The sequence below is a fragment of the Helianthus annuus genome, chromosome 14 (assembly GCF_002127325.2).
Source record: "Helianthus annuus cultivar XRQ/B chromosome 14, HanXRQr2.0-SUNRISE, whole genome shotgun sequence".
NCBI lineage: Eukaryota > Viridiplantae > Streptophyta > Magnoliopsida > Asterales > Asteraceae > Helianthus > Helianthus annuus.
The window spans coordinates 53,972,542-53,999,330 of NC_035446.2; positions in this window are offsets into that span (position 1 = coordinate 53,972,542).

Sequence of the window (26,789 nt, forward strand, 5' to 3'; positions counted from 1 at the left end):
CAATCGACACAGGTTTCTCCACAAATTTCAAGCTCTCGTCTATGTGCACATCTGCGTGTGGTATGACTAGCGATTCGTCATCTAGACATTTCTTCAGATTGCACACGTGGAATACATTATGTGTCACACCTCTCCAAGGCGGGGTGGGGTTTTGGAGGGGTGTGACAGAGTGGTATCAGAGCCATTGGTTATAGTGAACTTGGTTTTAAAAAGGGAAAAGATTTTTGATAAAACCGGACTATAACCTGTACAGTAATCCACAACGATGCTTCGCTCCAAGTGCAAGACTCGATACTTTACTGTGTTATTTATTTCAAGTGTTACGGCTAAGGTTAAGTCTTCCCTAAGTATTTCATGTATCCAACTTTAAGAAATATCTATCTGAGGAATAGCTGGTAGTACCTCTTCAAGACATATAAGTGAATGAAAAATTTAAGGATTAGTTGAGAAACCACATTATATAGAAAACAGAAAGGTTAAGTTTCTCGAGCATAAAAAAATTAGTACTAGTATCCTTACTTATTCGAGTAAATCTCGAGGACGAGATTTCTATAAGGAGGGGAGAATGTAACAACTCTCACTAAAATCAATACTTAGGATGCTAATTTGCTATTAAGGAAACCCAAATTGAGAAACCCAAGTGATTCTGCAGAAACCCTAAGATTTCCAGAACAATCAGAATTAGGATCAGGGCCCCTAAAACTCAGGGGGGTATTTCCTACTTGATGATTATCCACCTAACTCGTTGTAGAAATCTAATTGGTTAAAACTATTGACTCATCAAAGCTAGTCCCGTGGAGGGCAAGCCAAAGAATTATAGGTGTCCCTTACGGACCGTAAGGGCCCAGGCTTACGGTCCGTAAGCAGGAGCAAATTCGTGTATAAATAGCAGGCTTCAGGACTTGCTTCTGGGCACAAAAACGACGCTCAAACTTCAAATTGACGTCGAGTTATAGTAGAATCAGTCCAAAAACACACACAAATTCACTAAGTGCTGCTATGATTCAGGGTATTAATTCGATCGCTATTACGATTCAACGTCCGATCGATTGTAACTATCCAACGTATGATTAAGTGCTGCTCAAATTGAGTTTATACTTTGTTATTCGTCGTGATTTCGACTTGAATATTTGAGTATTATCCAATTTCGGACTATGCTCTGTTATTCGTTGTGAATCCGCTGAATTGTTAAGTATTGCACTTTGTCATTTGTTGTGAGGGTTTAATCTCGTGAATTGTCGTAAATGCTATATTGGTTATTTACCTAATTTCGTGTGCATTAGATTATTAGGCTTATCAGTAGGCTAAACTCTATCCCATACCCTCACAATCAAAGAAAATAAGCAAACCGAGCAAAGCAAAAGCAAAGGTGAGTTCACGAACTTTCTACGAGGCACGGCCATCCTCCAGAGGTAGGATGCCACTCCACTAATCTTTGCACACATGCCTGTAGGGCTGCGATACGCTAAGATACGATACGATACGAATACTAACCTTCGTACACATGTCTGGGAGACCGCGATACGGGCTAGTAAGCCAGCGAACCAACCGTGAATTCACTCAACTTTGTTGTTGACTCGTTGTTACATGCCTTGCAGGTCATTAGGTCCCTAGCTTAAGGAGCTTGCACTGGGAGGCGTGGTCGTTGTGGGGAAAACTTATATTAAACTTATGTTTTGCTTCTGCTGTAAACTCAAACTATGTTTTGACACCAATTGTATTGTGATTGGTTTTATTTACTTAAATACGTTGTTCAATATGATTTGTGGCTATCATCCTGGGCATGTCACGCCTCCAAGGCGGGGTGGGGTTTTGGAGGGGTGTGACATTATGAATACCACTGAGCTCTTCAGGTAAGTTTAACTTGTAAGCCACTGACCCTATACATTCGATGATCTCGAATGGTCCTATATACCTCGGGCTTAATTTACCTTTCTTACCAAATCGCATCACCCCTTTCCAGGGCGATTCTTTGAGCAAAACTTTATCGCCAACCTCAAACTTGAGAGGTTTTCGCCTTTTACCAGCATAGCTCTTTTGCCTATCCCGGGCAGCTTTTAGGCGGTCGCGAATCTGGACGATCTTGTCCGTTGTCTCGAGAACTATATCAGGACCTGATAATTGAGTGTCTCCTACTTCTACCATATAATGCCTCAAAAGGCGCAGCCTGAATGCTGGTATGGTAGCTATTATTGTAGGAGAACTCGACCAGAGGTAGGTGCTTATCCCAGCTACCACCTAAATCAATCACACATGCACGCGGCATGTCTTTCAAAGTTTGAATAGTACGCTCACTTTGCCCATCCGTCTGAGGATGGTAAGCTGTACTAAAATTCAATTGCGTGCCCAGAGACTGTTGGAAACTCTTCCAAAAATGAGATGTGTATCTAGTATCCCTATCAGAGATAATAGATACTGGTACGCCATGTAAGGATACAATCTTATCCACGTACAGTTAGGCTAACATGTCGGAGCTGTAAGTCTCTTTAATGGGTAGGAAATGTGCTGACTTAGTCAGTCTATCAACTATGACCCATATAGTATCATTTCCTTTCTTCGTCTTTGGCAACTTGGTGATGAAATCCATCGTCACCATTTCCCATTTCCAAGTGGGAATTTCAGGCTGTTGCAGCAAACCTGACGGATTCTAATGTCCAGCCTTGACTTGAGCACACGTCAAGCATTTAGTTACGTAAGCAGCTATAGACTTCTTCAAGCCTATCCACCAATAGTTTGCCTTTACATCTTGGTACATCTTGTCGGCTCCAGGATGAACGAAATATTTGGAACTGTGGGCTTCCTTGAGGATAACATCCCGAAGTCCTCCATAAACAGGAACCCATATTCGTCCATTTAATCTTAGAATTCCGTCCTTGCCATAGGATAATTGTTCTTCAGTTACTCCTCGGGATAATTAGCTTCTAGCACAGCTTCCTTCTGCGCAGCTAACAACCTTTCATTCAAGCTATTCTTGATTTCAATGCTTTTGGCATTAATTCTTATGGGCTTCACTCTCTCTTTTCTGCTCAAGGCATCTGCGACTACATTAGCCTTTCCTGGGTGGTATCTTATTTCACAGTCATAATCGTTCAGAGTTTCCATCCAGCGTCGCTGCCTCATATTCCAATCTTTCTGATTGAACAAGTGTTGAAGGCTTTTGTGATCAGAGTAGATCACACACTTAGTTCCATACAGGTAGTGCCTCCAAAGCTTAAGTGCAAATACAACGGCACCCAGTTCCAAATCATGGGTGGTGTAGTTCTTCTCATGCACTTTCAGTTAACGTGAAGCGTAGGCAATGACCTTGCCTTTCTGCATTAACACACAACCCATCCCGGTGTGTGATGCATCACAATAAACTACAAACTCATCAATCCCATCAGGCAATGTCAATACAGGAGCATTGCTCAACTTCTGCTTCAAAATATCGAAAGATTCTTGCTGCTTAGGCCCCCAATTAAACTTGTTATTCTTGCGAGTGAGAAGAGTCAGGGGTGCTGCAATTCTTGAGAAGTTCTCGATAAAGCGTCTGTAGTATCCAGCCAATCCTAAGAAGCTGTGAATTTCCGTAGGCGTCTTCGGTTCTTGCCAGTTCATGACAGCTTCAACCTTAGCGGGATCTACTTGGATACCACGCTCACTCACAACATGTCCAAGAAATTGGATTTCTCGAAGCCAGAACTCACACTTAGAAAATTTGGCATAGAGCTTTTCTTGATGAAGCAGTTTCAGAATGCAACGGAGATGTTTCTCATGGTCAGCTTGGCTCTTCGAGTAGATGAGAATGTCGTCGATGAAGACGATAACGAATTTATCTAAATAAGGTTTGCAGACGCGATTCATGAGATCCATGAATCCGGCAGGTGCATTAGTGAGCCCAAAAGGCATCACTAAGAACTCATAATGACCATAGCGAGTCCTAAACGCGGTCTTGTGTACATCTTCATCCTTAACTTTTAACTGATGATAGCCTAATCTCATATCTATCTTGTAAAAGTAGCTCGCTCCTTGTAGCTGATCGAACAGATCGTCGATCCTAGGTAACGGATACCTATTCTTGATAGTAACCTTATTAAGCTCACGGTAATAGATGCATAAACGCATCGAACCATCTTTCTTCTTGACGAACAAGATTGGCGCTCCCCATGGAGACGAACTCGGTCTAATAAAACCTTTGGCTAGCAAATCATCTAGCTGCGTCCTTAATTCCTTCATCTCTGTTGGTGCTAATCTATAAGGCGCTCTTGCAACAGGTGCAGCTCCTGGAATGATGTCGATTCTGAACTCTACTTGTCTATCTGGTGGCAAACCAGGTAGTTCTTCTGGGAAAACTTCAGGGTAGTCAGAAATGACAGGAATATCTTCAATCTTGGATTTCTGCTCATCAACAGTCACTTGTGCCATATAAATGACACAACCCTTCTTTAAGCATTTAGATGCTTTGAGCATAGACGCCTGCTCAGGTAACCCGTACCGGGTGTCTCCTTGAATGATAAGCGACTTACCAGACGGAGTCTTAATCACCACTTGCTTCTTATTGCAAACTATCTGAGCTTGGTTATGTGATAACCAATCCATGCCTATTACTATATCGAAGCCAGCTAATTTAAATGGAAGGAGGGATAAGGGAAAAGAGTGGTTCCTGATGGATATGACACATCCGTCTAATACAGTCGAAGCGGTTTCTATGGTTCCATCAGCTAATTCCACTTCATACTTCACACTTAAGGTTTTAACAGGCATTTTCAACAATTCACAAAACTTATCATCTACGAACGATTTATCTGCTCCTGAATCAAATAATACTCTTACGTAGATATCATTAATAAGAAAAGTACCTGTTATGACATTGTCATCCTGAACAGCTTCCTTTGCATCCATGCGGAAGACCCTTGCATTGGTCTTCTTTCCCTCCTCAGCCTTCTTTGCAAGCTTTGGGCAGTTAGTCCTCAGATGCCCCTTTTCATTACAGTTATAGCAAGTGGCATCCTTGATTTTCTTACAATCCAGTGCCTTGTGGTCCAATGACTTGCAAATCCCACACGCTTTTGGCTGGGACTGGGACTTTGACTCATACCTGCACCTCCCAAAATGGTGCCTCTTACAAACTTTGCACTTGGGTTTATCACCCGTCTGCTGATCGCCTTTCTTGGATCCTGACCCTTTCTTGTGGTCGTTGCTTCCCTTGCGCTTCTTGTCTGAGCGTCGCGAACCATCATCTTCGCGTTTCCTTTTCTCAGCATTTGCTTTTCTCAGCGATCTCTGCCTCACTGCGTCCAGTGTGAGGGACAGAGATATGTCAGCTGCTGATCTGAATGTAGCAGGCCGAGAGGCCTTGACACTTGCTTTAATTCTGGGGCCAGACCCCCAATGAAACGGGCTATCCTTTTAGGTTCAGGTGTCACGAGGTAAGGAACTAACCTCGACAAAGTGTTGAAGCTTGTAAGATAAGCCTGGCAATCCAGGTTCTTCATGACCAGAGATAGAAAATCAGATTCTATCTTTTCAACCTCATGTTGCGGACAGTAGTTCTCTTTGATGAGAGCAACAAATTGATTCCATGACATGTTATACAGCGGAATCTTCCCAGTAGCCTGAATTAATGACCTCCACCAGGCCAGGGCTTCACCTTTAAAAGATTGGGATACAAACTTCACAATATCCCTCTCTGCACAACCACTAATATCCACAACAGTGTCCATTTCATCCAGCCAAGTCATGCAATCCACTGCCCCCTTTCCCCCGTAAAATCCCGGGACTTACAAGATACAAAATATTTATACGTGCAGGACTTGGTACGTGGGGCATCATCAAACACTATCTTCTTGGGTGGATCACTGTCATGGTTCGAGGAGTGTCTATCATCATCTTTCTTAGACCCATCCTTCTTAGACTTGGGTTGGACAGAAGGTGGCTTGCTGTGACCCTCCGAATGAGTCTTTGACTTTGAGTGTGGTGTAGACAGGGTCCTACTTTGAGTCTCAGAAGACTCACTGTTCTGTCGCTCTAAAGCTCTTGTAACAGCGTTATCAACTAGTGCTTGCAACTCTGCACCAGTCAGCTGTATTCTACCATTATTGTGGTTTTCCACTGGACGACTGTTTACTTCGTCCGACCCCGCCATGTAGCTTCAATTGCTACATAAAGAAATAATAGGCAAGGTTTTATTTAAGGGCTTTTACAGAGATTTATAATTTATTAACCATGGTTTTAACTAGCCATTACTGGTTAATTTGTTAATTATTTATTTATTCAGGACCTTTATTATAATCCTAAATTACAATCAAACATTAGCATAAAAAGCTTAGTCACAAGGACAGTTTCAATTTATAACCAGGATTTTCACAGAATCGAGTTGTTTGGGTCTGAATCACAGTTCATTACCCTTTTCTAGACAGTGAGTTGCAGACTTCTACTATCTCTTAGTCCCAGAGAACGTTAATTATTACCCGTAGGCACTTCATCCTCAAAGGATGGCTATACAGGGAATTTTAAATTATCCCAATTTTAAAGATGGCCTGTGTGATTTATACTGCATCACAATTTGCCCAATATGCTAACATATTAAGCGCAGAACAATCCTAAGTTGAGATGTTAATTATAGATCTGAATCTAATTATGGAGATACCATCTTGGCCTTGTCTTAAAATGACACATGGCTAGGTCTTGTCCCTTTTTAGATTTTGCCATTTTACAATAATGGTAGATCTTTTACAGGAATGTTATTTTCATTTTACTTTGTGTTTTAAGTTTATGCATATACTTAATAATAAACAAATATGAAAATTTAAATTCAACCATTCCATTACTAAATTTAACAAGTACAACATTTGCCCTAAACGGGACTTCTACAAAATACCATGCCCACGCAGGGGCGAAAACAAACAACAAACCCACGCAGGGGTTAACTAAAAGACATGCCCACGCAGGGGCAGAATACTGAAAGACTAGCTCACGCAGGGGCTGAATACAGAAACAAAAGTCCACGCAGGGATTTGATTACAACTAAACAAAATAAACAACAAGGTCTTCAATGACCCCTTCATTTGGACTTTCCCTTCAGTAGGTCTGACGGGCCCGTGAAGAAGCCTTGACGTTCCCTGCAGTCTTCTCGAACTTCTTGCTCAACTTGGTTCAACCTATCGAGAACCTCTTGTTGGCGTTCCGGCGGGATTAGCTGCGGCTGCGGCGGCTGGTACAGAGGTTGAGGAGGTGGCGGACGCTGGTACCCATAAGTTGGGTAACCAGTAGTCCAAAGACCACCATAGGGTCCCTCTGGGTGACGAGCATTGTAGTCCCATGCCTCCTGGTATGGGTCCACATTGGCATAGTCGTACTGGGTATGAGCCGGCTGCTCAAAAGGGTTATACGCCGCTGAACCGGCGTAGGCAGGAATTGGGTTATCAAAACCCACTGGTGGCGCCATAGGTGCTGAGTTGATCTCTGGAATGGGGTTTGATGGACCCCCTATCTGTGGTTCTTCTTCTTCTTGGAGTGGCGGATAGTGGCTGCCACTCGAGGGCTGAGGAGTGCTGATGCGGACTCCTCCTCGCACGAACATCCGTGCGTTTGACCTCCTCCGCCTCGGTGGCTCCGGAGGCGGTTGTTGTTCCACTGGTGGTGGTGGTGGTGGTGGCGGTGTAACTGCCACAAATCGAGAATCCTCAGAGGGATCCTGCTGCTGTTGCTGCTGGTATGGGGACGAGTGTTCAGAGGGCGTGAAATACCAGTCCCACTGGTTAAATCTCGCCTGGTAACTGTCAGGACCACGGTAAGGTGATCCATGGAAAGATGACCCATCAGAGATTTCGATGGGGTGGTTCGGGGTCCCCGTTGCAGGCTCCATGGGATCTGTGTCTTCGTCCATGTCATCAGCGTGATCCCCTGAAATATGATCCTCAGGTCCTAGTGGGTTAAAACCCACGGGTTCTTGAATGATATTTGCCGGGTTGAACCGGCTCTGAAAAACGGGGGTAGGGTCACCAAAGGAATGGTGCGAGTTCGACCTCTGCAACGGTGTGAAGGAAGGCAGAGGGTTGTCGGGCTCGTTTTCGGATTGCGGCCCGAAAGAATGCAAATAAGATGGTGAGGAACTTAAGGAGACTAATCGCCTCCCGGGCTAAACATAGACCCTCCACGGCTCCTGCGAGGTAGTGCTCATTGTAATCGAAGGGGTACGCCGGTGCGAAGGCCCGGCTTCATGGTCGTGGCTAGCGAAAGGTGCCTTTCCCCGTCCGCGTCTCATTCTTGGTGGCATTCTTAACCTGCAAACATCAATAGTACAACAACATATATAAAAGTAAAGACCAAATAAAACAAACAAAATAGAGTTTGACCTATGTTCTTTGTCTAGACTCGGAACTCGAGGAATGTGCATTTATTTAACTGAGACTAAACACAAAAGGCTAGTGTTTAATTCACTCAGTGTTGGCTCTGATACCAACCTGTCACACCCCTATTTTCCACGTGTCATCGGTGGGCCCGGTGGGGGGTTCCGTGACGTAGTTGATATCGTCATAGTCAAACGTTTCAAAAATATAAATGCACAGCGAAAGCAAAAGAAAGATTTATTTCAACTAAATAGAATTGTAATATTCGGTATCACAAAAGTTGAAATAGATCACAGGCGGATCAAACAAAAGAGGAGACTTTTATTCAACAGACTTCATGCATCCTAAGCTTGCGAGACTTATACTGATGCTAAGGAGTGGCCAGCCTATTACGCGTAGTACCTGCACTTAGCCTTTTTGGAAAAATACGTCAGTTTACACTGGTAAATACAATTTAACTGACTCATTTTGAAAATGTTTAAAAAAATTAATTTAAATGCCCGTGGCACAAAATTTTTTTATAACTTGGGATAATTATTTGCTTATAATCTTGTAAAAGAATTACATGTTTGTTCTGCGTTCAGTTTTCCGGTTCGTGCCGGGTTAAAGATTAATACACACACCACATAGTATAGTTCCGCCGCGAGATTTCTTCTCGTACCGACTGTTATACTTTATTGATTTTGATGCACTACTGGTGTACGCCTACACCCGTGTGCTAAGGTCGTGGCCATTCTTTAAATGATGCCAAGGATATCCGGGACATGGTCATTAAACCCCCAAAGGCGTTAAACAAACAAAACAACATTTTTAAACGGGTCATTTGACTGCTCTTAAGCACCGACCGGTTAAGGTCAATTACCCGACCAAGCGGTATTTTATATACCGTACCCCAAGCCCGTATAAGGGAAAATAAGTTAAACGTATTTACCTGAGCAAAGTATAAATCAAATACAGCAAGTGCATGTAGCTTTTACTGGGTTCCTATATCTGGAATGAAGGTTTTAAATAACCTATTAGAATCCTAACAGGTCTCTTAATTTAGCCTAAGCTTAGACCGGTTAGTTTTAAATGAAGATTCGGTTTAAACGCACGATAAGGCGAAGACCGTTTTAGAATGTGGTTTTGATCCGACAAGCTTGCATGCTTGTTTAATATGGGTAACTTAATCACATTCTGGATTTTGAGACATAAATGATATGGTTTGACCCGTTTCGGCTAAAATGGGTAAACTAGTTACATAAGCCGATTCGAACGCGTAAAGTGCGTAACGAGTGAACGCGTAAAGTGCGTAACGAGTGACCATATGAATCATATAGAAGTTTCCTAAGTTAATATGCCTTAAACATGTTGTGATATCAGAATGATACCTTCCATTATGCCCCAAATGGTTCTAAACCCAAACTATGCCTCATAAGGGCATTTTGGTCATTTTAAAGGGTGTAAAAGAGTTTAAATAATAACCTGGGTTACAGGTCTGATTAAATCAGTAAATATACTTAATTTAATAAGTTATAACAGTAGGGTATCATATATATGTGAAATTTATGACTTATAACCATACTATGCTCCGCAGGGGCATTTTGGTAATTTCACATAGGCCTAAAAGGTCAAAATGAGATTCTGAGTTTAAAATATTTGCCTACTGTTAAGATATAAAATTTTACTGAATACAATCAGTAGGTATCATCCCCATATGTTTAAAAAGGTTTTGTTACATACTATGCGTTAAAAGTGCTTAAAAAGGCGATTTGGAGCCATTTCCGGGTTTGGTAAAGAAAGCTGATATTTTTAAAATTCCAGAAGGCTCAAAATACTTTATTTAACATATTAGATCAGTAGAAAAAGGTTTGGGGTCAATAGGATTTATAAAACTCAATTTATAGCCCAAAAGGGCAAAACCGGCATTAACCGAATTAAGCTTAGAACACTAAGTTATGCTCAGCCTAAAATTGAATAAAATCTTTAAAAATCCCAAAATATTATTTTATATCAGTAGGTACTATGCTTTGTACAAAAATTTGGGTTTAGATAGGCTGTACGCGATTTACGCCATTTAATTACTAAAGAAGCTTCTAATTACGCTAATGAGCATAACTCTTAATCTATACCTCAAACTGATCTCAAATTTTAGGTGCAAGCTTATAAATCAGTAGCTAAGGTGTCTACCCTTTCATACTTCCAAAAATCATATTTTAAGGTTATTTGGGCATAATGGTCAACATATAAGCAATTAACGGAAATATGCATGTGAATAGGATTTCTAATGAACCAAGTTGCATAATCTCAGAGAGTTATACTAACATGTAAATAGGTCCAAAAGAAGCTCTAAGGCAATCCTAAACTTGGCTTAAACAGGTCAGAACTGAAAGTCAAAGCAGAAGTCAAACTATGCGACTTTCGGTTCCAAACCGAGCCTACACTGAAAATTGTCGAGTTGAACATACTTAGACATGTTCTTATATCAATTACCAAGTTATATTAATGATAAAACAGGTTGCATGTATCCTACATTACTAATTATGCATTAATTTGTAAATAAGCATTCTGTTGACTTTTTAAAGTAAGCTTTGACTCGACAATTAACATAGTTAGAGTGGGAATCTGGAAATACCCTTTTTAGGGTTTATTACCCACATAATTACCTACTTATAGGTATTTTTAATTCGAGATTTGACTGAGTAATTATTGATTAATCTCGAAGTCAAACCTTAATTACGACGGTTTGACTTTTAGCTAATTAACTAAGCTAAAACGAATTAAGAAAGGTTAAGGACACTTACAAGAGTCCTAATTACGACTAGGGAGCCTAATGAATCCTTGTTGCTGACCAGAGAGCTCCAGAGGTGAGTCTTGTGAACTTTGCAAACGAATGAGCAAAGTTGTTACAACTTGAAGGTCCTTATATATGCATTTTAATTGCATAAGATGGTGCCAAACAACTCTATGCATGGAGTAAGATCATCACATCTGTCCCTAGTGAATGAAAACCAATTTGCACAGCCCCTGGTATCATTTTACAGGCCCCTAAGTCGGTTACACAGGTCTGACTGGCAGCTGCAGGTTGTTTCTGTCACTAGGCTTCTCACGCGGGCCGCGTAAGCCCATAAGGGGCTCTTACGCGGGCCGCCTGGCCTGTCAGAACCAGCCAAACAAGTTTAGACTTTGCACTTTTGGTCCCTGGTCCTTTAAAACGTGGTTTTAAGTCCCAATTTTGCTATTTCAGCCCTCTAACTTGGTTTTTAAGGGCTCTAGGACTTCTACCAACTTAGTTAAGTCCCTTGTTAACTTGTGACTCAAAAGACCTAGAATTTCATCGTTGACGCTTTTAATCCCTCGTACACGAATTTGATCATAACTTTCTCATACGATAACGAAACTTTATGAAATTTTTACCACATATTCTAGTGAGTATAATTTACCGTTACAAAGCTTCGGGTCTGCTAAAAGGTCGCTCAGAGGTATACTTTGCACATGTTGACACATTTAGCCCCTGCAGTTCGTAATTTCTCACTTTCTTTCATATTTAACTTCGAATGATCCATGATTTATTCGTTTGAAGGTATAGACATCTTGTAGGGCTATTTTTAAATATAATTATCCATCGTTGACACTTTGGACCCTTATATTCACATAGTTTCCCCGTTTGTCAACATTAGTCCCTCTAAAGTATTCTTACACACGTTCAGAGCTTATGACACGTGTTCGTACCTTATTGGACATAAATTTTCAAGGTGTTACAGTTTGCTACACATTACTTGACTGCATTTGGACTTTTAACAATTGACATGGTTTATACAAGAACTTTTGACATTTGGTTTAAACATGGACTTTATACATGTAACGCCCGGCTCTTTTGTACTTTCCATTTATAGAAAGTTTTATTCGTATTTCTATTTTTGGAAACTTTGTATTCTTGTAATCGTTCCCTTCTTTGTAATCATTATCAAACCGAGACTTGGATCATTAATGAAGCTTGTATTTTGTTACATTTATGTTATACACATTCTATGTATGCTCGTATGTTCGACTTCGTGAATCAATCGATGTTTAATCGTTATTCTTGGAAACTATGTGCGAAACTTGTAATTAAACTAAACTTATGCATTGAACGTATTTGAACGAGAACGACACTTGATTTGATACTTATACGCTTGATTATACTTGGTTTATACTCCTCATACTTAATCATATCTTAAACTATGCCTTTGTGGCAAATATGGCCCTTAAAATACCTTAAAAGCATCAAATACACAACTCCAGGGGCCAAATTGTAAAAAAAGAAACTTATATCCGGAACCACAAAGGGCTCGCGGCCCACGTGGACTTAGCCTAATACCTCAGGCGGGCCGCCTGGACCTCATGTCTGCAGGAAGCTTGAACAGTCGCGACCAGCTTCGTTTTTGGGCGGGATTCTTTGGTTTAAACCGAGTTTTAGCACTAGTTAACCCCCCAAATCAACCCTAATCACTCTCCAATAAGTACCCAAGGTCCTCCAAGCACTTGGACACTTGTGTTTATATGTTAAGGTAGTAGAATACCATCTAAAACTTAACACTCCAAGTATGATTCTAATGGGCATACTACCCATGAAATACAATATAACCCTAGTGGTTACGTAGTGTCATATAAGAGTGTAAGTTAAAGATGATTATATTGATATCATACTTTATGTTATGTTAAACTCCAAATTTATAATCTTCCGTTGTACGCCAAACTCACACACCTACGTTTCCTTGTGTAGAAGGACTAGGTGCTCCAACTTAATCCATCCACCAAACTCGCTCGCGGGATTTCAAGTGGGAAAGCTTGCAAGCACCGTGAGTATACTCGATCCCTTTTTCCCCTTTAACACTTTGGGATGCAACATGTATAATTATGCAAACATCTTTAAACTAAACTAAACATACTCAATCCTTGTACAAACATGAAACTAATGTGCTTTACTTATGATTCTTGTATGCTCTATTTGAACGATTTGGAACGTATATGCTCATTAACTTTGCTAGCCCACCTTAACAATTATAGCGCTATAGGATTTACGCACCGCCCGTTAAACTTGGGGTATTGTTAAGTTAAACATTTACCATCCCGCTATCAATTGGGATTAGGCTATTTTATGCGTTGGATTCTTGGGTTTGATCATAGTGTACGCCAAAATTGCATACTAGTAATTCACATATTATGAATCATGTTGGATTTGAGCCTTTTATTCTATTATGCTATGTAAACAAACTTGTATACTCGCTCATTGCCTTTGCATTGAAACTCTATTTTAATACATGTTGCAGGTTGATTATTGAAGTATGGATGAATGATGAAACAAGTTTAGGGTGGACTGGATACACACCTTTAATCTATCTATCTTTTGATGTTATGTTGAAATTTGAACAATGTTGTTATTTCCATTTTATATGTTGTATGACAATTTAGCAATTGCAATGAAATTTGAGTTTAATTAAATATTGTCACATAGTGTTATGAAGTCTCTAGCAATCTATACACACTTCGTCTCATCCCGATGTTTCCGCCATCGGTTGGGGTGTGACAGATTGGTATCAGAGCCATAACTATAGGGAATTAGGAAAAATTGCCATGCTTTTGCCCTAATCTATAGTTCTAGGAATTTTGCCTCTTATTTGTTGTTTAAAACTTTTGTACTCTACCATGCATGCTTCCTAGCTATACTTCTTGTTGATTAAATTTATGTGCCTTTCCTAAGGCTAACACGAATACACTTATGCTATTTTTATGCTCTTGTCACACCAACGAGAAGAATTTACCAAAATAGGCGTGAAACCCACAATTTGGTAAACGACTCTCATTCTACCTTTAATCTATTTTTGCACGAAATTTCACCATTAAGCTAGGAGTGACATCCACAACTTAATGGTAATTTCCATTTCAACTCTAGTGGACCCTCGTCAAGGTGTCAACATTTTATTTTGGCCGACGAGTACCAACCACATTTAGGGTACGAAATCGTCAAGTTAGGGGTGAAACCCGCATCTCGTCGATTAAGTCCCACTCCTCGATTTTTATTCTCGCCAAAGTCCCGAATGTTTCAATCATTTAGAGATGTGTAGTAACCGGAAGGGTAAGATACCGTTAGTCGCTTCTCGACGAGAGTATCTTACTTATAGGCCAAAGCACAATATCTCTAATTCGAAAGAACTTTCGACCCACTTTGGAATAGTCGACGTTTCTCTACCCGAAACAATCCAATGTTTTATTGAGCCTCTCTTTTATGTATCTCAATTTATATGTGATTTTTATACTTGAACGTTCATTCATTTCCAAATGTCGTTTTAATCATTTCGCATGTTATCGCAATCACAAACAATAATAATCCCTCATGAACAAACTAAATTTACAATGCTTTCGTTTATTCATGTTATGCTATGTGGAATTCATGACTATGCTATATGAAACGTTTAAACTTTGATGTTATGTAAATCAAATTGAACCTTTTACGCTATGTAAATCAAGTTGAACCTTTTATGTTATGTGAACCTTTATGCTATGTGACCCTTTATGCTATGTGATCAATTTCATTTTTTTTAAAAAAACAAACATTATGACCAAGTCTCACCTATTCGTCCTTTTGAATCTTAGATGTCTTCTCGTCACTCCAACGCGTCTAAGAAGTCAAAGTCTCGCTCCACAAAGAAGATGATGGCTTTCATGGCCGATCAATTTGCTCGCGTCGTCCCAAAGGTCATTTCCGAGATTCGAGCCTCTGAAACTCCTGACTCTTCTGTCGACTCTAAGGTTGAAACCCGCAAGCCCGTCTCGTTCAACTTCAAGCACTTTTCATCGTGCAATCCAAAGCCATTCACTCGCAATGATGGGGTAACCGCCATGCTCGAGTGGTTTGACAGCATAGAGGTCACATTCATCAATAGCGAGTGCCCCGAAGAGCTCAAGACGTGCAGCGCGACTGGGGTATTCCAAGCCCGAGCTCTCGAGTGGTGGACGAATGAAAGGAACATCCGTTCGAACGAGCTGGCATATGCATTGACATGGGAAGAAACTAAGGCCCTGATGATGGATGAGTTTTGTCCTCCGCATGAGCAACGAAAGTTGGAGGAAGAATTTTGGGTATTAAAGCAGATTGGTGATGACAACCTAGCCTACACCACCCGTTTCAAACAACTCTGTTTCATTGTCCCTCACCTTGTCTCGACCCCTGATCGTAAGAAAAGCAAGTATATCAATAGTTTACCCCCTAGCATGCGTGATACGATCGAGGCAGCCAAACTCGATAGCATCGAAGCCATTTACCGTTTGGCCGCGTCCTTGAACAACAACCGTGTTCGCGATAAGCAAGCCGCAAACCCCGTTCCTTCGAAGCCAGCCCATCAAATCACCCAACAATCGAATAACAATAGGGGAAAGAAGCGAAAGCAATCCAACCCCGTTTGTAACGCGATTGTGCCGCCTGTTAACCCGAACCCTGTTGCTCCTGATAACACCCAAAAGTCATACACTGGGATTCACCCCAAGTGTGCCACTTGTAACTACCATCATCCCGTCAATGCTAGGTGCCGTCGTTGTGACAATTGCAACCGTTATGGACACACTATCAACTTTTGTCGCTATCAACCACAACAAGCACCACCAGCTCAGCAAGCTCAGCAAGCCCTACCTGCTCCTCAAAACGCAAGACCCGCTAGAGCTTGTTTCAAATGTGGGGATGCTAATCATCTTCGTCCTCAATGCCCACAATGGAATCAAGAGCAGCAACAACCTCCTCGTGGACGCGCCTTCAACCTGAACGCGAATCAAGCGCGCAACGACAATGATGTCGTTAACGGTACGTTTCTTGTTAACCATCTTTATGCTTCGATACTATTTGATACTGGTGCGGACAAAAGCTTTATGTCCTTAGAATTCGAATCATTTTTAAATTGCACACGCTCTAAGCTACCTAAGTCATTTTCCGTTGAAGTCGCCAATGGCAAGTCTATCTTAGTCGATTCCATTCTCCTCGATTGTTGTCTTACTCTTAACGAGCATGCTTTCTCTATCGATCTTATACCCATGCAATTGGGTAGTTTCGACGTCATCATAGACATGGATTAGCTTCAAAAGAATCATGCTGAAATCGCCTGTCACGAGAAATTCGTTCGCTTACCTCTTCCATCCGGTTACGTTTTGCACGTTTATGGAGACCGACCTTCAAAGGGACTAAAGTTGATGTCCTGCACACAAGCGAACAAGTACTTACGCAAACAGTACTTTGCCTTTTTAGCCCACGTTGTGGAAGAAAAGGGCAAGGGAAAAAGTTTAAGTGATGTTCCAGTGGTGCGCGACTTCTCTGACGTCTTTCCTGAAGATCTACCCGGTCCTCCTCCTCCTCGATATGTTGATTTTCGTATTGACCTCGTACCTGGTGCGACTCCTATTGCCAAGGCTCCTTATCGTCTTGCACCTTCCGAGATGCAAGAACTGTCTTCTCAGCTTCAAGAACTCCTCGATAAGGGTTTCATTCGTCCAAGTACCTCTCCTTGGGGTGCTCCTGTGCTTTTCGTTAAAAAGAAAGATGGTTCTTTCCGCATGTGTATCGACTATCGTGAGCTCAACAAACTCACCGTTAAGAATCGTTACCCTCTTCCGCGTATCGACGACCTCTTTGATCAACTTCATGGCGCTACATGTTTCTCCAAAATCGATCTTCGTTCTGGTTATCACCAACTTCGAGTCCTCAAAGAGGACGTTCCCAAAACCGCTTTTCGAACACGCTATGGACATTACGAGTTCGTGGTTATGCCTTTTGGCTTGACCAACGCACCCGCTGTGTTCATGGATCTCATGAATCGAATTTGTAAGCCTTACTTGGATCGCTTTGTGATCGTCTTCATTGATGATATTCTCATTTATTCTAAATCTCGAGCCGATCATGAGCGTCATCCCCGCCTTATACTTGAACTTTTGCGTGTTGAACGTTTATACGCTAAGTTCTCTAAATGCGAGTTTTGGATCAAGGAAGTTCAGTTCCTTGGACACGTTGTTAGTGAAAAAGGAATCCATGTTGACCCTTCGAAAATCGAAGCCGTGAAGAATTGGACCGCGCCTAAATCTCCTTCTGAAATCCGTTCTTTCTTAGGATTGGCGGGTTATTACCGTCGATTCATCTCGAACTTTTCAAAGATCGCCGTTCCTCTCACCTCATTGACTCAAAAGGAGAAACCTTTTGCTTGGGGTCCTGAGCAAGAGGAATCTTTTCAAACTCTCAAGGACTTACTTTGCAACGCTCCTATCCTCGCACTCCCTGATGGGAATGATGATTTTGTGGTGTATTGTGATGCATCGAATCGTGGTCTTGGTTGTGTGCTCATGCAACGAGACAAAGTCATCGCTTACGCCTCTCGCCAACTCAAAATACATGAGAAAAATTATACTACCCACGACCTCGAGCTTGGCGCAGTTGTTTTTGCGTTAAAGATTTGGCGACACTACCTATATGGTACTAAGTGTGTGGTTTTCACTGACCATAAGAGCCTACAACACATCTTTGACCAAAAAGAACTCAATATGCGACAGCGACGTTGGGTGGAGTTACTCAACGACTACGACTGCGAGATTCGCTACCACCCTGGTAAGGCGAATGTCGTGGCCGATGCACTTAGTCGTAAGGCTCATGTAGATGTCATTCGTTGTTTTCATATCTCGAGCGATCTTCACAATCGCATTCGTGAAGCGCAGTACTCCTATATCAACGAAGGTTCCATGGCTGTAGAAATACGCGGAGCATCTGAAAGTCAACTCGTTTCAAAACCTGATGGTCTCCTCTATTGTTGCGAACGCGTTTGGATACCAGATCGTGACAATCTTCGTGACCTCATCATGAACGAAGCACACAAATCTAAGTACTCAATTCATCCTGGCGCTGACAAGATGTACCATAACCTACGTACATCCTATTGGTGGCCCGGTATGAAGAAAGACATTGTTGTGTACGTTTCCAAATGTCTTACCTGTTCGAAAGTCAAAGCCGAGCATCAACGACCGTCTGGCCTACTCGAACAACCCGAAATTCCCGTTTGGAAATGGGATAGCATTGCGATGGACTTCATAACTAATGTTAGGTCCAAAAGTTATGCTTTATCTTTATTATATTTATTTGGTTTAGATTAGTTTTGGGCTTGGGCTTAGGCTTAGGCCATGTGGGCCAATGGGTAGTGGCTTCTATATATAGTATTGATTAGAATATTGTAGAATGGCTCTCATTGGTAGCAACAATGTAATCCCCAAAGGAGAACCTTGTACCCGACAATCCTAGTGATTGTGTGCAAGGTTCTCGAAGATCGTACCAGACGGTTCGTTGAAAGCGTGTGCGATCTAATCAGCGACACTTTGATTTGTATTAAATATTTCATTTTGTTCTTGTCGGTTCGATCTTACTTTCCACATTCGATCGAACCATAGAGTGATGTCACGGGTTATTCGGGACTAACAAGTGGTATCAGAGCCATTGAAGTCTTTCAAAGGCTCGGTTTTTGATATCGCTCGAAGAACAAGAAGTTTTACACGGTGTCGGGGGAATTGTGTTCGTAAATGAAGAAGATCTCTGGTTCATGGAATCTAGTGTTCGTCAACAGATCTGAAAAACTTTAAGATCTGATTGTGCTTTTGGTTCATCCAACTACACACTGCTGAAGTGTGTGTTGTAGATGTTTCAGCCGCCAAACGCTCTGCTTCTCGTTCTACAACAGTTGCCGGAGTTTGGTGATGGAAAATAGAGTGACGATGAAGAATGGGTGACGATGTAGGAGATAAAGGTGACGAGGGGCTATGGATGTTTATACGAAGGTGAACGGAGAAGAAGACTGGTGTTTGCAGTTGACAGTCACCGGAGAGACAGGTGATGACGTAGGAGGTGATGATGGTTACCGGAGATTGATCGATGAAAAGGAGATTGTTGCAGGTTGTGATGTCGGAAAATATGGAGGTGATGAACGACGGAGTGGATGGTGTAGAAGATGGAGTACGGTGGTGATGTGTTGATCGGACATGGTGGTACGGTGTTTAGTGATCGGAGTGATGATGAACACTGAAGATGATCGGATCGGAGATGGGGTTGCAGGTGGCGACTGAGGAACGGTGTTCAGAAGTGGTTGATAACAAAGAAGATGAAGGTGGTTCAACGTAGCCTGAGATGTTGACGACGGAGGCGATGACGGATAAATATAGAAAGTTACAGTGGTGGTTGAAGGTAGTCGTCGGAGGTCGTCGGAGTAGGAGGTTTGGAGGTGATGTATGGTGAAGAACGACACCGGTGAAAAACGGTGGAAAAGTAGCAGGTTGCAGATTGGTCGGCACAGATGATGACGACGGTAAGATGATGATGTGGGATGATGTCAGCAGAATGTTGAGCAATGATTGGTATGGCGGCTGTCATAGTCATAGGATGTCCATTCAAGAATAAAAAAAAAACCCTAAACATTGTCAGCCGTATGATGAGGGGAAAGATCTACGGTTAAAAAGTTTGAAACATGTTTTAAATTCTTGTGCAACATTCTGTGGGGCCAACTGAGAACTTCATATGACTGGGCCATGATTAAGGTATGGAAGTTTAATTCAAAAAGGAATTTTGGGCCTCACAAAAATTTGTTTCTTTGTTTTGGGTATGTTCTTCGGCCCAATGAGAATATTGCTGGGCCTACTATTATGGACCCAGATGAGACATCAATTCAGAAAAGGAGGTAACAGGCCTGGATAGTTTACGGTCCGGGTCTGTTGACTCTCATAACCCACTTTTCAATATTGCTGGGCCTACTTTTTCATCATTTTCAATGTGATGGTTTTTGAATATTAAGGGGCAAGGCTCAGCAATTATTTTGGGTTAAGGTTCTATGGAATTTCCATTGGTTCCAATGCAAACTTGTGTTTTTGCGCGACTTGAATACCACACGGATCACTTGAATCCGTGTGTTCTTGTTAGTGAATCAGTATTTCCTCTTGGATTTAAAACATCATCCGAGACCTCTGTCATTCGTCCGACATCGTTCAGTTTCATCCGACTTCATGCGAGATCATCAGAAATCATTCGTAATTATCCGAAGCGCATTCTCGTCTATCATTTATCATCCGAAACAACTTCGAGATATGTTGATGGGCTCGTTCACTGCTGGGCCACTAAAATTAGAAGACCCAAGGTTGGAGATCATCTAAACCGTAATAAAGATAGCATAAAACTAGGGGGAGATTGTTAGGTCCAAAAGTTTTATGCTTTATCTTTATTATATTTATTTGGTTTAGATTAGTTTTGGGCTTGGGCTTAGGCCATGTGGGCCAACGGGTAGTGGCTTCTATATATAGTATTGATTAGAATATTGTAGAATGGCTCTCATTGGTAGCAACAATGTAATCCCCAAAGGAGAACCTTGTACCCGACAATCCTAGTGATTGTGTGCAAGGTTCTCGAAGATCGTACCAGACGGTTCGTTGAAACCGTGTGCGATCTAATCAGCGACACTTTGATTTGTATTAAATATTTCTTTTTGTTCTTGTCGGTTCGATCTTACTTTCCACATTCGATCGAACCATAGAGTGATGTCACGGGTTATTCGGGACTAACAACTAAACTCCCACGTACACCTTCTGGTTACGATAGCATTTGGGTAGTTATTGATCGTTTGACTAAGTCCGCGCAATTCATTTCCATTCGCGAGGATTTCAAGGTTGAACGACTTGCTCGTGTCTATACCAATGAAGTCATACGCCATCATGGTGTTCCTCTTGACATCATTTCTGATCGTGATGGTCGATTCACTTCGCGTCTCTGGCAAACTTTTCAGTCCGCTATGGGTACTCATTTGAATCTCAGTACGGCTTTTCATCCTCAAACGGATGGACAGACTGAACGTACTATCCAAACCCTAGAGGACATGCTCCGCTCTTGTGTCATCGACTTTGGTGGTAGTTGGGATGTGCATTTACCTTTGATCGAGTTCTCGTACAACAATAGCTATCACTCCAGTATTCAAATGGCTCCTTTCGAGGCATTGTATGGTCGCAAATGCCGATCTCCTTTAAGCTGGCACGAGATTGGTGACAAACATTTTACTGGCCCTGAGATCATACAAGAAGCAACAGATAAGATTCTCCAAATCCGTGACAATCTACTCAAGGCTCGAAGTCGTCAAAAGAGCTACGCTGACAAGGGACGCAAACCTATGGAATTCAACGTTGGAGACCATGTCCTTCTCAAGGTGTCTCCTTGGAAGGGAGTGGTTCATTTTGGTAAAAAGGGAAAACTTGCCCCCCGCTATGTTGGTCCTTTCAAGATACTCGAAAGGATTGGTAAGGTGGCTTATCGACTCGATTTACCTCAAGAGCTCAGCAATATTCATCCAACGTTCCACGTCTCGAACCTAAAGAAATGTCTCGCTGACGAAGGACTTCAAGTTCCTCTAGAAGATCTTCAAATCAACGAAACTATGCACTTCGTGGAAAAACCTACAGAAATCGTGGACCAGCAAGTCAAGTTACTAAGGCGCAGTAAAATTCCTATCGTTAAGGTTAGATGGGAAGGAAAACGTGGCGCCGAATTTACTTGGGAACTCAAAAAGGATATGAAATCAAAGTATCCTCATCTTTTCCCTACGTCTTCCTAAATTTCGGGACGAAATTTCCTAAAGGAGGGGAGACTGTAACGCCCGGCTCTTTTGTACTTTCCATTTATAGAAAGTTTTGTTCGTATTTCTATTTTTGGAAACTTTGTATTCTTGTAATCGTTCCCTTCTTTGTAATCATTGTCAAACCGAGACTTGGATCATTAATGAAGCTTGTATTTTGTTACATTTATGTTATACACATTCTATGTATGCTCGTATGTTCGACTTCGTGAATCAATCGATGTTTAATCGTTATTCTTGGAAACTATGTGCGAAACTTGTAATTAAACTAAACTTATGCATTGAACGTATTTTGAACGAGAACGACACTTGATTTGATACTTATACGCTTGATTATACTTGGTTTATACTCCTCATACTTAATCATATCTTAAACTATGCCTTTGTGGCAAATATGGCCCTTAAAATACCTTAAAAGCATCAAATACACAACTCCAGGGGCCAAATTGTAAAAAAAAAAAAAAGAAACTTATATCCGGAACCACAAAGGGCTCGCGGCCCACGTGGACTTAGCCTGATACCTCAGGCGGGCCACCTGGACCTCATGTCTGCAGGAAGCTTGAACAGTCGCGACCAGCTTCGTTTTTGGGCGGGATTCTTTGGTTTAAACCGAGTTTTAGCACTAGTTAACCCCCCAAATCAACCCTAATCACTCTCCTATAAGTACCCAAGGTCCTCCAAGCACTTGTACACTTTCATCACTCTCAAATCTCTCTAAACACTCTCAAAGTCAAGCAAGAATCTGCATTTTCGGACAGATTCATACTCTTGCACTAAACTTGGTATAACTTGCTCATTTCTTAACGAAATTACTTGATTCTTCTTCCTACCTGCTTGGTTAATCATGGAGTTTGATTCCTTGACTTCTCCTTGGGGAAATCAGACCTGGAATTGCTCTGAAATTGACCAAAAACTTTCTGCTTTGTTACATACTTGTTTAAACTTCATCCAACTTGTGTCTAACACATCTCACACCAATGTCCTAATGCTTACAACCCCTCTTATGGTTGGTTAAGCTTAAAAACATGGTTGAGACACTTAAATCAGAGGATTAAACCTCATAAACTTTCTGTTTTGTTAGGGTATTTAACCCACAAGTCATGTCAAGCTTAGACTTTGATGAATGAGTGATTGTGGAACAACTTGGGTTGTTCCAACATAAAATCCTCACATGATTTGATGATTTGTTTTAGTTTAGATTATTTACATACTTGTATTAACCCTAGTTCGTGACCCTCCTTGGTTGTCTTTACATCAAGTGAAGTGGTGAACATTCAAGGGGTCCCTAAATGGAAGCATGTTCTTCCTACCCCATACATGACATTCATGAATAACTCGAGGTGCCTCGAAGATCTTAATCTTCTACCTCCTACTTGAATTATTGAACTTAATAATATGTAATACTTAACTTAAATATATATATATATATATACTCATTCGAACCTTTAATATTAAACTTGTGTTTATATGTTAAGGTAGTAGAATACCATCTAAAACTTAACACTCCAAGTATATGATTCTAATGGGCATACTACCCATGAAATACAATATAACCCTAGTGGTTACGTAGTGTCATATAAGAGTGTAAGTTAAAGATGATTATTTTGATATCATACTTTATGTTATGTTAAACTCCAAATTTATAATCTTCCGTTGTACGCCGAACTCACACACCTACGTTTCCTTGTGTAGAAGGACTAGGTGCTCCAACTTAATCCATCCACCAAACTCGCTCGCGGGATTTCAAGTGGGAAAGCTTGCAACCACCGTGAGTATACTCGATCCCTTTTTCCCCTTTAACACTTTGGGATGCAACATGTATAATTATGCAAACATCTTTAAACTAAACTAAACATACTCAATCCTTGTACAAACATGAAACTAATGTGCTTTACTTATGATTCTTGTATGCTCTATTTGAACGATTTGGAAAGTATATGCTCATTAACTTTGCTAGCCCACCTTAACAATTATAGCGCTATAGGATTTACGCACCGCCCGTTAAACTTGGGGTATTGTTAAGTTAAACATTTACCATCCCGCTATCAATTGGGATTAGGCTATTTTATGCGTTGGATTTTTGGGTTTGATCATAGTGTACGCCAAAATTGCATACTAGTAATTCACATATTATGAATCATGTTGGATTCGAGCCTTTTATTCTATTATGCTATGTAAACAAACTTATATACTCGCTCATTGCCTTTGCATTGAAACTCTATTTTAATACATGTTGCAGGTTGATTATTGAAGTATGGATGAATGATGAAAAAAGTTTAGGGTGGACTAGATACACACCTTTAATCTATCTATCTTTTGATGTTCTGTTGAAATTTGAACAATGTTGTTATTTCCATTTTATATGTTGTATGACAATTTAGCAATTGCAATGAAATTTGAGTTTAATTAAATATCGTCACATAGTGTTATGAAGTCTCTAGCAATCTATACACACTTCGTCTCATCCCGATGTTTCCGCCATCGGTTGGGGTGTGACAATACATTGATGGTTTGTTTAAGTGACTTAAGTAACGATACGTGTGTAGTATGATACAAGCATGGTGGATACGCCGCTGGTACTTCCTATATATAAGTGCTTGTATTGTATTATATTACATGTCGTAGCGTTACTTAAATCATTCAATTTGGACTTATACATCTTACACAAATAACATATTTTTTTCACAAGACTTTGTTTTACAAAACAGTTTACTTTATACAACTTATTTTTACTTGGTTATTCATTTAACCATACATTATTCTTTATCTATACATATCATCTGATTTTATCGTTTTTCAAATGATTTACAAAACAAAACAATTTACAAGGTTCATGACTGAATTTAATTAAACATTTTCTTAAACTTAAGTCATGAATCCTATTTTCACAAAACCTATGTATCTCACAGGCATTTTTATGTTGACGTACCTATTTTCACATGTGTTTCAGGAGCTAATGCATAGGACGTTCGTGACACGCTAGGGTGGACTTGGGCCTTAGTGACATAAAATGAAGATAGAACTAGTTTAAATTATGTTATGTACTTTTGGTTCTTGTTTTGAGATAATGTAATTCCACCTTTGGTTATGAATAAAATGTTATTTTAATTACCATGGTTGTGGAACAATAATTCTGTCACAACACTCCCCGACGTTTCCGCCACAATTTAATGTTTTACGTGGTCGGGGTGTGACACGCGTAAGCCCTGCTTGTCTGCTACGCGGGCCGTGAGGATCCCCCAGATCTGCACAGATTTGATTTTCCAGTTATTTACAGCTGTTGCACCTGTTTTACTCACTTGCAAATGGTTTTTACAATCCTATGGGCTCATATTAGGGGCTCCCATGGTTTTACAATACCATGGGCACATGTGTACGGTTGAGATTAAAGCACGTTTTACGATGAACGATCTTAACGGTTCCATGAAATCTATAAATACCCCCCCCCATTCATTTGTTGCAACCCACATTTGATCTGATTTTGGCCCTCTAAGTTGGAGTATACACTTCGTACCTGAGGGTAAATCGGATCAAAACTTGCGGGGACCCTTTGTAAGTATTCCTTCATTCTTTTTATGCGTTTTTAGCTTAAAAGTCAAACTGCGTTTGACTTTCTGCATTGACCAGTTTATGGTCAATGCAAAGTTCGTTTGAACTTCATAACGTGAGTGTAATCATGATGGTTATAGTCCCTATCAACTATACCTACTGATTACCACGCTATCTAGGCTTAGTGACGAGTCGTAGTTTCGGCCAAAATGCGTATTCTTGCGTATTTTGTAACCAAACTACTTTTAGGTACCAAAACCGTTTGTTTTGATACCAAACTTGTTTTCTAACCTCGTTAAACATGTTTTTAACATGTTTAACTCGTCACTTTTAGATTTGTGCTTATATAGGGTCGTAAGGTAAGCGATCTAATCAATCGCTTATACTTTCGAGCCCGACCCGTTTGGTCGATCATTAGGATCCGACCAAACACATTAGGTGACCATAGTTGTATAGGGAATAACCTTCCGAGGTTATACCTTATGGTCACAACGTTTAGTTAGTTATATGGTAGGTAGTATATATGCCTTAGGTAAATTACCAAAATGCCCTTTTATGCCAAAATTCATTTTAAGCATATGTAACGTAATTTTTGATATCTAAACTGATTAGGCAACATTATAAGACATGTTAAGGCATATGTTACTTATCATAGGACTAGTTAGGCGGTCCGAACGCGTTTTACGCAAACGACACGTTAAAGTAGCGTAAGCTACCTAAACGGGTCGTAAAGGGTCGTAAGCACTTAGGATAGGTTTCATTTTAGAATGTAGGCTTTGTTAAACCATATTACATGAGTTCCCATACTCATTTGGTTACGAAACCTCATTCTATCCGATCTTCCGATTTAGGTCCGGTTATTTATGTAGTTACCTATATTAGGTGCCGTTTGAATTCCGTGATCCCTCTAGCTTTGCCTGGTAGTTATTCAAGACTTCTAAGCATCCTCAAGTGAGTACATAGTCCCCTCTTACTATTTTTCAAACGTTTTGGGGTGAAACACATGTGCCTACTTATTATTTTCGTGTTTTCCATGTTTTTCATATCATATACTTGCTATGTTCATTAGTACACTATTAGTACATGATTTCATTATGTTTTGCTATGTATGTTCACTTAGCATGCTAGCCCATTGGTTTACATTTTGAACTGTTTGAACCATTTGTAACCTTTGATTTATGAGAACCATTTGAAACCACTCGATGTATGTGAACCATTTGTAACCATTCGATTTATGGGAACCATTTGAAATCATGGGATGTATGTG